We start from the raw sequence: 10,815 nt of genomic DNA, 5'->3' as shown, positions 1-10,815 counted from the left end.
AATGGGCAACTGAAGTGGCTGCAATTCATAACCAGACTGCTGGATTTGTGAATAGTTGCTGATTTCCACTGGAAATTAAATGCCTGGATAATGCTTTTTAATCTAACAGAATGTACTAATTTTCCTCTTGTCGTTAGCAGGCATAGGTATTAGTATATGTATTTTATGGTGTTGTTGTAGATTCTGTCTCCAAGTATGCCTGTTACTGCTTGGGGATATTCACAGAAAAGGAACATGTAGAACGTAAGAGTGGGTTTTTCGAAGGATGGAGTGTAAGGCCATAAACCAGAGAAGCCATAAATTCCTAGATAAGACACCTACCCCTGCCCCCACCCTATACCTATGTCTTAAAGCACACATGTTCATTCCTAAGCACTATAGCTATCTGTACTAGAACCATTCTTGCTACACATCACTAACTTTAAAGCAACATACTCACCATCTTGCAAACCCTGACTTTGCTCTGTGCCTTCCTTGTTCTTGCCCGGATATAACTGCCCGTAACCCACCGGGTGGCATGAAGAGCTACTCGGAATGTCCTGCAGCCGCCCAAGACCAGTTTCCTGGTTTGTAAGTTCCCTAATAACCTGTTACTATTTTGCTATATGGAGTAGCTCCTGCTTCATTTTTCAGCCTTAAATGCCCACCGAACTTTGGCAGAACCTATTCTACAGGAGGAGACCAGGTGCAAGCTTCCAAGAGTCCTCTCCCTGTGGACTTACACAGGACATGCTTCATTCCTCCAGCAACAGTCATAATAACACATGGGAAGTACTGTCTACCAGGGAGTGTGCCTTAACCTAGGCATCCAGGGCTTTTATTGGGAGTTATCACATAGAAACCCCCAGTCTGGCACACATCAAAATTCCAGACTTCCAGAAGGAAAGCTGATGTCCATCACACACCACAATGTTTGCACAAACCATCTAAGCCCAGCGAGCCACCTGTATCACTTAGCGCAAGTTTTACATCAGATTGGGAACCGTTTACCCATTCCTTGAGCCAACAGGCTTTTCTAAGGCTAGCGGCCTCAGGCCTACTATGTGAATTCTTTTCTCCGCATAACAGCTGCCCATGCCTTGCTTGAAACAATGGAGTCATCTCTGGGGGAATCCAGTAGGCCTGAGCTCAACAGCCTAATGGCTTGGGAAGAAAGACCATGTTCTAAGAGCCTGGGGATCCAGTTTCCCCGGTTGCTCCAGGGAAAAACACATTGACTGTGAACTAAAAATTGGGTCATTCTGGGATCTAGAGTGAACCAGTGTCCATGAGGCTATGCTGGTGCAGTATTCAGTAGGACCCCAGATGGCCAAGGGAAGGGGCAGCCATCATGGACAGGGCAGACAGGCAGGACCGGTATGGCAGTGCCTTCTTCACCCGGCATTTGGAAGTGAGGCCCCACCTCTGTGGACTGACAATTTAAGTGGGGGCCATTGGCCAGACTTTGAATGAGTGGGGAGGAGGGTGCTTAGAATAATAATTGAAAAAATAAAGATATGACAATATTTGCACCCCAAGTTCATCATGATTACATTGACAGTATTTCTATACGCTTCTAATTTTGTAAATGTGTGGGTATTTGTGCACACAAGAAAAAAAAGATACACACCACCATTTTCACAGCAATTAATTCTGGGGTGGTGGAATGACAGGTTTTTTCCTTCTTGTGTTTTTTATGTATTTCCTGTAATAAAATCATATTATTTTTGTAATATGAGAAAAACTAGCAAAGTTATTTTTTTAAATGAGTAGAAAGAAATGAGTCAACAGGGTGGTAGAATTAAGTATGATTTCTTTTTTCAGCTTCTTTATACTTTTATGGACTTTCCAAATTTTTCACAGTGCTCTGTAATAAGGCAAAAGGGGACTTTTAAAAGATGAAATCAGGTGTTTCCATGTGGGGTAAGGTTGGAAGGAGGGGCAGAAAATGGGAGTGATGGCCAGCGGATTGCAGGGGAGGGAAGGGGACATTTTGGCGAGAAGGTAATGTCTATAGGTAATGACTTAGTTATGTAGTGAAAGGAAGGGGGCTATGAGAGCAGAAGCTGGGACATGGAGAGCCACAGCTGGAGTTCCAGAAGCTGGGGAGAAGAGAAGGCTCCTTGGAAGGGCAATAAACAGGACAAAAGTTAGGGCAGGGAAGAAGGTATGAAGATGGGCAGAAGGGAGGAGGAAGGGAGAAGCAGGGGTACGAGGCCTGCCTGGAGAAAGCGGCTGAAGGGAGTAGGGCTGTGAATCAGGTATTGAGGTGGGAGCCCTTGGACATATTTCCTGGGCTGGGGAGAAGGATTTAAGGCTCATGGAAGGAAGGTACCAGAGGTGGCAGAGGCCCAAGTGACTTGTAGGGAGCACGGAACAAGAGAGGGGTAAGGGCAGTGAGACTGCGGGACAGGATATCTCCATGGATGGTCCCTGATCTTGGGATAACAACCAAATCTTGGGATAACAACTGCCAGAAAAGTAGAAACAAGTAGATTTCCAAGATAGAGACAAGAATCCTTTAGCCAAAACAGAAGAAACCTCCATGAGTCCTTCCACGGACTCAAAAACATGAGAAGAAAATGGGAAGAATCTGAAGTTGGCAAAACAAAATGCACACTCAGAAAGTCACCATCCCCCAGCCCCGGGTGATGGCCACAAGCAGAGGCCCCTCTCCGCCGTGGAGGTTCTTAGTCACCCCAGGGTTTTCCCCTGGGGCTGGAGGGGCAGCCGCAGGGAGGGGATGAGTGTTTGATGGGCCTCTTATGGATCATTAGGTCCTGGGCTAGTCCCAGGTGCCAGGCTGGACCTGTGAGATACAGGGAAGCTCAGGGGATGATACAGCTAGTCAGTCCCAAATGTGGGGCTTCAACCCCCTTGAACAGTCCCTCCTGCCTGGTCTGCCTGGATGTGGTACCCACTATTGACCTGGAAGATGCTCCTCTGAGGAACACTCGGAGGGAGAAGGGCTATCCTCCACCCGGCTACCTAAACCAAAACCTGGGACCAGCCTTCACTCACCCCACCTGTTCCCTTCTGCCCCTGGAGCCAAAGACGGAAGAACTCAGGACCACTGTCCTACCCCATGGGCCGCAGGTCCAGCCACACGGCCGCCTGCTATGCCTTAGCTCTGCTCCCTCCTCAGCCCCTCCTGACTGACCAGCAACGCCCCCAACAGGCCTGCCAGGGTCTGCCAGCTATGCACAGAAGGCTCCGGAAGGGTTCCAGGTGATCGCCTTTCTGCAAACTCGTCTGCCTATCATCTTCCTGTCCCCATACTCCTGCCTCCCGTCCCTTGGGGAGCTGATCTGTGCTCAGGCCTGCCTCTCCCAAAACCCCCCACCCCTCCCGGCATGTCCAAGGCCTGCCCACTTACCGCCACTCAGTCTAGTTATATAGTCTCTGGGGATGGAGAAGGAGACGGCAAGAGATGACACAGCCCAGAGACCCCAGGTAGGCTCTAGGCACAGCTGGAAAACCCCTGCCCTCAACAAAAAGTGGGGATTGCCTACCAGTGATCTTCATTTCCAGATCAACAGGCTGGCAGCAGCTGTACTAGCTTCATCTCCCTCCTGCATCTGGGTACCAGCAGTGGGTCAGGGTGGGAGGGGGCGCCCTCACTTTGCTCCTCCTTGTACTTTGCTCAAACCTTTGGGATGCTTGAGTGTTCAGGAACTCAGTGCTGGGGAACTCTCCACAAGAGTGAACTAAGCTTAGGGGACATTTTAGGTCCAGGAGAACCAGACACCGGGCCACCTACCCACAGCTTCACTGTGTGATCATAGGAGCTAGTCAGGAGCCGCGTGTCATCCACACAGAAGTGGCAGGAAGTCACCGCCCCCTCGTGTCCTTTCATAATTTTAAATGGGATCTGTAAAAAGGATAGACCACATAAGATCAGCAAGGTTACTGGATACAAGATCAATATATGAAAATCTGTTGTATTTCTACACACTTGCAATGAGCAAGCCCAAAAATTAAAATTAAGAAAACAATTCCATTTATAATAGCATCAAAAAGCGTACTTAGAATATATTTCACAAAAGAGCAAAGCTGATATTAAAGACTGCAGAACATTTTTGGAAGAAATTAAAGAAAACCTAAATAACTGGAAAGACATGCATGTTCACAGATCCAAAGACTTAATATTGAGGTGGCAATGCTTTCCCAAATTAGCTTCATATTAAATGCCATCCTTAACAAAATCCCAGCTGACTTCTTTGCAGAAATTGATAAGCCGATCCTAAAATTCATTTGGAAATTCAAGGGAACCAGCATAGCCAAAAAGAAAAATAAAGTTGGAGGATTCACACTTTCCTATTTCAAAACTAACTATAAAGCTACAGTTTTTATCAAGACAGTGTGGTACTGGCGTAAAAAAGTAGACAAAAGATCAGTGGAATAGAATTTAGAATCCAAAAATAAACCTTCACATTTAAAGTTAGGGTTTTTTTTTTGTTTTGTTTGTTTGTTTGGTTTGGTTGGTTGCATTTTTGGTTTTTCGTTTCTTTTAAAAAGGTGCCAAGGTAATTTAATGGGGAGAGAATAAATAGTGTTTTCAATAAATGGTGCTGGGACAACTATATATCCACTTGCAAAAGAAAGAAGTAGAACCCTTACTTCACACCAAAGACAAAAATTACCTCAAAATGGATGAAAGATCTAAAATGTAAGAGCTAAAACTATACAATCTTAGAAGAAAACATAGGGAAATGGACTTGGCCCAGTGGTTAGGGCGTCCGTCTACCACATGGGAGCCCTGCAGTTCAAACCCCCAGCCTCCTTGACCCGTGTGGAGCTGGCCCATGCGCAGTGCTGATGCGCGCAAGGAGTGCTGTGCCACGCAGGGGTGTCCCCCGCATAGGGGAGCCCCACGCGCAAGGAGTGCGCCCCGTAAGGAGAGCCGCCCAGCGCGAAAGAAAGTGCAGCCTGCCCAGGAATGGTGCCGCACACACTTCCTGTGCTGCTGACGACAACAGAAGCGGACAAAGAAACAAGACGCAGCAAATAGACACAGAGAACAGACAACCGGGGGGGGGGGGGGGGGTAATTAAATAAATAAATCTTTAAAAAAAAAAAAACTTAAATTAAAAAAAAAAAAAAGAAGGAAACATAGATGTAGGTCTTCATGACCTTGGACCAGGCAATGGTTTCTTAGATATGACACTACAAGCACAAGCAACAAAGGAAAAAAATATGCTTAGAATACTACTAGTCACAAAAGCCAAAAAGTGAAAACAACCCAATGTCCATGACCTGGTAAGTGGACAAACTAAAATGTGGCATATCCATACAACAAAATATTATCTGCCATTTTTTTTAAAAAGGGAATTAAGTAGTGAACTTGGGGTACCCTTGAAAACATTATGTGAAGTGAAATAAGTCATTCACAAAAGATCACATGTTGTATTATTCCTTTTATATTAAGGGTCCAGAACAGATAAATCTAGAAAGACAGAGAGTGGGTTATTAGTTGCCTAAGAATTTTTTTAAGGGGGGGGGGAATGTTGAGGGGAAATGGGAAGTGGCTGCTAATGGGTACAGGCTTCTTAACGGGGATGAAGATGTTCTAATATTGATTGTAGCAATAAATGATTGCACAGCTCTGTGATTATACTAACAGCCATTGAACTGTACACTTTAAGTAGGCAAATAAAGGTATATGGATTATAGCTCAATAATGTTAAAAAATAAAAAAAGGACAGAGGCACGCACGGCCTGGAAGGAAGTAACGTCAGCCCTGCAAGCGGAGGTACCTGGTTTCTGCACCTGGGTAGAGGCCCTCGGCTGAAACGTGTCTCACCTACTAATGAAACTGCTGTGCAATGGCAGGAAAATCTAACACTACGCGGGAGCCTCAGGTGTGAGCCTACGAGAAGCCCGAGATGGAGATGCGTCTGAAGACACTGTGGAAGCTGGAGAAGTTAAAAAGTCCCTAAAACTGTCTATGGATGTGGGCTTGTCAGAAACCCAAAATAGTGACATGTCTACTGGAGCAGTGAAAAATGATAAGGTATAAAAATCCAGAGAGAAATCTACCGTATTACCCAATGGTGAAGCCGCAATACGGTCACCCAGTTCAGAAGAAGAAAAAGCGACATGGTAGAAAATGCTGGACCTGAGGCAAAAACAAACAAACAAACAAACAAACAAAGAACACACCAAAAACCAAAGATAAAGAGGAGACAGAAGAATAAGGTGCCTGAGCTCCTGAAAACAGAAAATTGCATTGAGAAATGAGATGGACAAGATGACAATGAAGTGCCTGCCTTGCCCCTGGGACTGACAGGAGCTTTTTTTTCCTTTTTAAAAAAAATTTTTATTATCTTTTTTTTAAGACACATAAATCACACAAAATGCTACATTAAAAAATATAAGAGGTTCCCATATACCCCACTCCCCACACCCCCCACTCCTCTCACATCAACAACTTCTTTCATGAGTGTGGTACATTCATTGCATTTGATGAGTACATTTTGGAGCACTGATGCACAGCATGGATTATAGTTTACATTGTAGTTTACACTCTCCCCAAAGTCCATTCAGTGGGTTATGGCAGGACATATAATGTCCTGCAATATCATTGAGGACTTGACAGGAGCTTTTGAGGATACTTCCTTCACATCCCAAGTTAATCCTGTCAGTGAAAACACCCTGAAGGCGAGAAAAGAAATGGGCTTTAGGAACAAGACTGAAATTCAACATGAAACTTTCTGGCTGCTTCTGGAAGACAGAGATCTTCTAGCAGCTGCAAAAACAGGCAGTGTCAAAACCCTGGCATTTCTCATCCCTGCTGTTGAACTCATTTTTCAGTTAAAACTCATGCCCAGGAAAGGAACAGGAGTCCTTATTCTTTCACCTACTGGGGAACTGGCCATTCAGACTTCTGGTGTTCTCAAACACCTAATGACTCATCACGCCCACACATGTGGGCTGATAATGGGCAGTGGTGACAGATCTGCTGAAGCACAGAAACTTGCAAATGGGATCCACATCCTTGTGGCCACACCAGGTTGTCTCCTGGACCATATGCAGAATACCTCAGGGTTTATGTATAAAAACCTACAGTGCCTGGTTATTGATGAGGCTAATCATATATCTTGGATGTTGGGTTGGAAGAGGAATTAAAGCAAAGTATTATTATTTTTTTAAAGATTTATTGTATTTATTTCTCTGCCCTTCCCCCCTGTTGTCTGCTCTCTGTGTCCGTTCACTGTGTGTTCTTCTGCATCTGCTTGCATTATCAGGCGGTACTGGGAAACTGTGTCTCATTTTTGTTGCGTCATCTTGCTACGTTAGCTCTCCATGTGTGCTGCGCCACTCCTGGGCAGGCTGTGCTTTTTCCACGCGGGGCGGCTCTCCTTGCAGGGCGCACTCCTTGTGCTTGGATCACCCCTGCACAGCACGGCACTCCTTGCGTGTGGCAGCACTGCACGTGGGCCAGCTCACCACATGGGTCAGGAGGCCCTGGGTACCAAACCCCGGACCCTCCATATGGTAGGTAGTCGCTCTATCACTTGAGCTACGTCCACTTCCCTAAAGCAAATTATTAAACTCTGCCAGTACACAGGCAGATCATGCTCTTTTCTGCCACACAAACTCAAAAAGTTGAAGATCTGGCAAGAATTTCCCTGAAAGAGAAGCCACTGTATGTTGGTGATGATGATAAAACTAATGCAACCATGGATGGACTTGAGCAGGGATACGTTGTCTGTCTCTCTGAAAAGAGATTCCTTCTGCTCTTTACCTTCCTTAAGAAGAACTGAGGGAAGTGAATGTGGCTCAAGCGATTGAGCTCCCGCTTACCACATGGGAGGTCTCTGGTTCAGTTTCCAGTGCCTCCTAAAGAAGACAGTGATCTGGTGCTACAGGCAGGTGCAGCAAGCTGATGCAACAAGCTGACTCAACAAGAGACACAAGAAGAAAAACGTGAGAGACACAACAAAGCAGGACACGGAGGTAGCTCAAGCGATTAGGCACCTCCCTCCCACGTTGGAGTCCCGGGTTTGGTTCCTGGTGCCTCCTAAAGAAACAAGGAAGATGAACAGATAAAACAAGTGCAAACAATGAGGAGATGGAGAGAAATTAATAAATAAATAAAATCTAAAAAAAAAAACAGGAAGAAGAAAATGATGGCATTCTTTTCATCCTGTATGTCTGTGAAATACCACTGAGACTTGCTGAGCTACATTGATTTGCCTGTCTTGGCCATTCATGGAAGGCAGAAGCAAAATAAGTGGACAACCACCTTCTTCCAGCTCTGCAGTGCAGATTCGGGGATACCGTTGTGTACAGATGTGGTAGCTAGATATTCCTGAAGTCAACTGGTTTGTTCAGTATGACCTTCCAGATGACCCAAGGGAATATATTTATCCTGTGGGTAGAACAGCTAGAGGCCTAAATGGAAGAGGACATGCCTTGCTCATTTTGTGTCCAGAAGAATTGGATTTCCTTCCTTACTTAAAGCAATCTAAGGTTTCATTAAGTGATGTTGTTTTCCTGGTCCAAAATTTCTGACATTCAGTCTCAGCTTGAGAAATTGATTGAAAAGAGCTACTTCCTTCATAAGTCAACACAAGAAGCATTTAAGTCATACATTCGAGCGTATGATTCTTTGAAACAAATCTGTAATGTTAATAACTTAAATTTGCCTGTTTGCTCTGTCATTTGGATTCCAGGTACCTCCTTTTGTTGATCTGCAAATGAACAATAATGATGGCAAACTTAAAAAGAGAGGAGGAGATGGTGGATTTGGTTACCAGAAAGCCAAGAAAATTGAGAAATCCAAAATCTTCAAACACATTAACAAGAAATCATCTGACACCAGGGAGTTCTCTCACTAAAGACACATCTGCCTTCATTCTGAATAACTTTGTCCTGAAATGGATTTCTTTTCCCTTGTTCTAACAAAGGAAATTTTTTCTATAATTTGGACTGATCTAATAAGAGTATCCAGGTTGCAAGCACTGAGTATTCTTAATTTTCAGCAAATTTTTTTTTTTTCAGTTATAAAGCAGTTTGATTTTTCTTGGTTGCCCACGGGCAAAGCTAGGAATATTTTGGTCTTTGTTGTGATTATATAATATTTTAATTTAAAATATTTTTCTCAAAAACTTTGTGTCATTGTTGTTAATAGACCTCTCTGTACCTTTCTTTCCTGGTGCTTGAAAAATTTTATGGAAAAGATGGCAGTTACTAACTCACCATAAAAGGCAGGGGAGAGAGTGTACTGGAGAGGAGGTGGTGCCCCAGAAAATAGTCCTGGTTTATTTTTTCATTTGATTTGGTTGTTCCTTGGACTTTCACAGCAGTTCTTAATCCTTCTTGGAAATGCTACAGTATAAAAAGGCAGGGCTTTGTGAAATGCCTTAGAAACACTTTAGGTTCAAGGTGGTATCAACTTTTATATACTGCTTGCTAGCTGAATAAATCACTCCTTGCAGGTTTAACATCAGGGAAGAAAATCTGGGCTTCTGGGCTTTTTGAGCCTCATTTGCACCAATATAGGTGTAATCTGCTATTCTGTATTTGGTAACTTTGCAAAGATCTATTTTTATAACAAAGAATGGCACATTCTTCATTCAGATTTGTTGACATCCATGTTAGTGTCTTTATGAGAAAAATTACCTCTTCCAGAATCCATGAAACAGGGACTGACAGTGAAAGGTGAAAATGAAGAAAGGTCAGACAACATGTGCAAAGCCAGTTTTTAATTCAGGTGGGTTTTCTGTCGTAGGAGCTCTTGGTTTCTAGTGTGTTTCGTGTAGTATGGTAGTTCTGTTTCCTAGCCATTCAAAACTTGCTAGCATCATTTTGCTCTTACGCCAGTTAAACTTCATAGAGTCCCACGAAATACAAGTACACTGAGCAGGTCAAGTGTAGGGCAGACAGCCCATTCCAATAGGAAAAGAAAGGAACAAGGTTCTGCAACGGAGTTTGACCATGGGCCCAAGGTTGGTCCCATCCTCCTTGGGATCAAAGCTTGGCTGCTGAGCTCCCAATTCCTGGCATTTAATAATTTGACTCCAGGAGCTTGTTTTGTTTGAGAAATAATCATGTTTCAAAAAACACACAATAGCAAAAGGAAGAATATTTAATCACTGAACAGAACTAAATACTGTTGCTATTTGGGTATTCGTCCAGTTTTTTCTACACAATCTGACAAATTTAAAAAAAAATTTTTTTTATCAAAAGTGAAGTTACCCTCTGCTTATTACTTTGTAATTTCATATTTCATATTTCATAAGGTTTATTTTCCCATGTCATTAAATAATTACAACATAGATAGATAGATAGATAGATAGATAGATAGATAGATAGATAGATAGATAGATAGACAGACAGACAGACAGACCAAGCAAGCCTGAAAATGCGGTGTTCGAGGACCAGCCGCAGGGAGGGTAAGGTGCGGGGATGGGGGGCTGCTGGGTTGCCGGAACACCAGGGGGCATGAAGGGATGTGGGGACACGGAGACGAGAGGGTTTGGGCTCCGCTGCCAGGCAGCGCGGGGGTGCAGGGAACCCGTGGTGCGGGCGTCCGGCCGGGCGAGGCGGACTGGGCAGGGATGAGGGTATGCAGGGGACAGGGCCGGGCGGGGCCTGCGGGGTTGCATGGACGCTGTACCCAGACGCGCGGGAGTGTGTGCCTGCGGGGGACACAGGGCTCTCCATGGCCGGGAGCGTGTAGGCGCAGGGATGCGGCCCGAGGGAGGACTGTCGGCCACGTGATATGGGCGCAGGCGGGGAGGAACCGTCCCGGCCCCGCAGTCCGCGGCTCCCGCCCCTTGGCCCCTATCCTCCCAGCGCCGGAAGCCCCCCCCAGCCCTCGCCCTCCCG

General features: G+C 44.9%; 1 pseudogene; it reads left to right on the top strand.

Annotated features, from left to right (window-relative positions):
- Positions 1-5,836: 5,836 nt before the first annotated feature.
- On the top strand, positions 5,837-8,822 carry LOC101436838 (ATP-dependent RNA helicase DDX18-like; annotated as a pseudogene).
- The last annotated feature ends 1,993 nt before the right edge of the window (positions 8,823-10,815 follow it).

The sequence above is a fragment of the Dasypus novemcinctus genome, chromosome 18 (genome assembly GCF_030445035.2).
Source record: "Dasypus novemcinctus isolate mDasNov1 chromosome 18, mDasNov1.1.hap2, whole genome shotgun sequence".
NCBI classification, from domain to species: Eukaryota; Metazoa; Chordata; class Mammalia; order Cingulata; family Dasypodidae; genus Dasypus; species Dasypus novemcinctus.
This window is presented reverse-complemented; position numbering and strand designations above follow the sequence as displayed.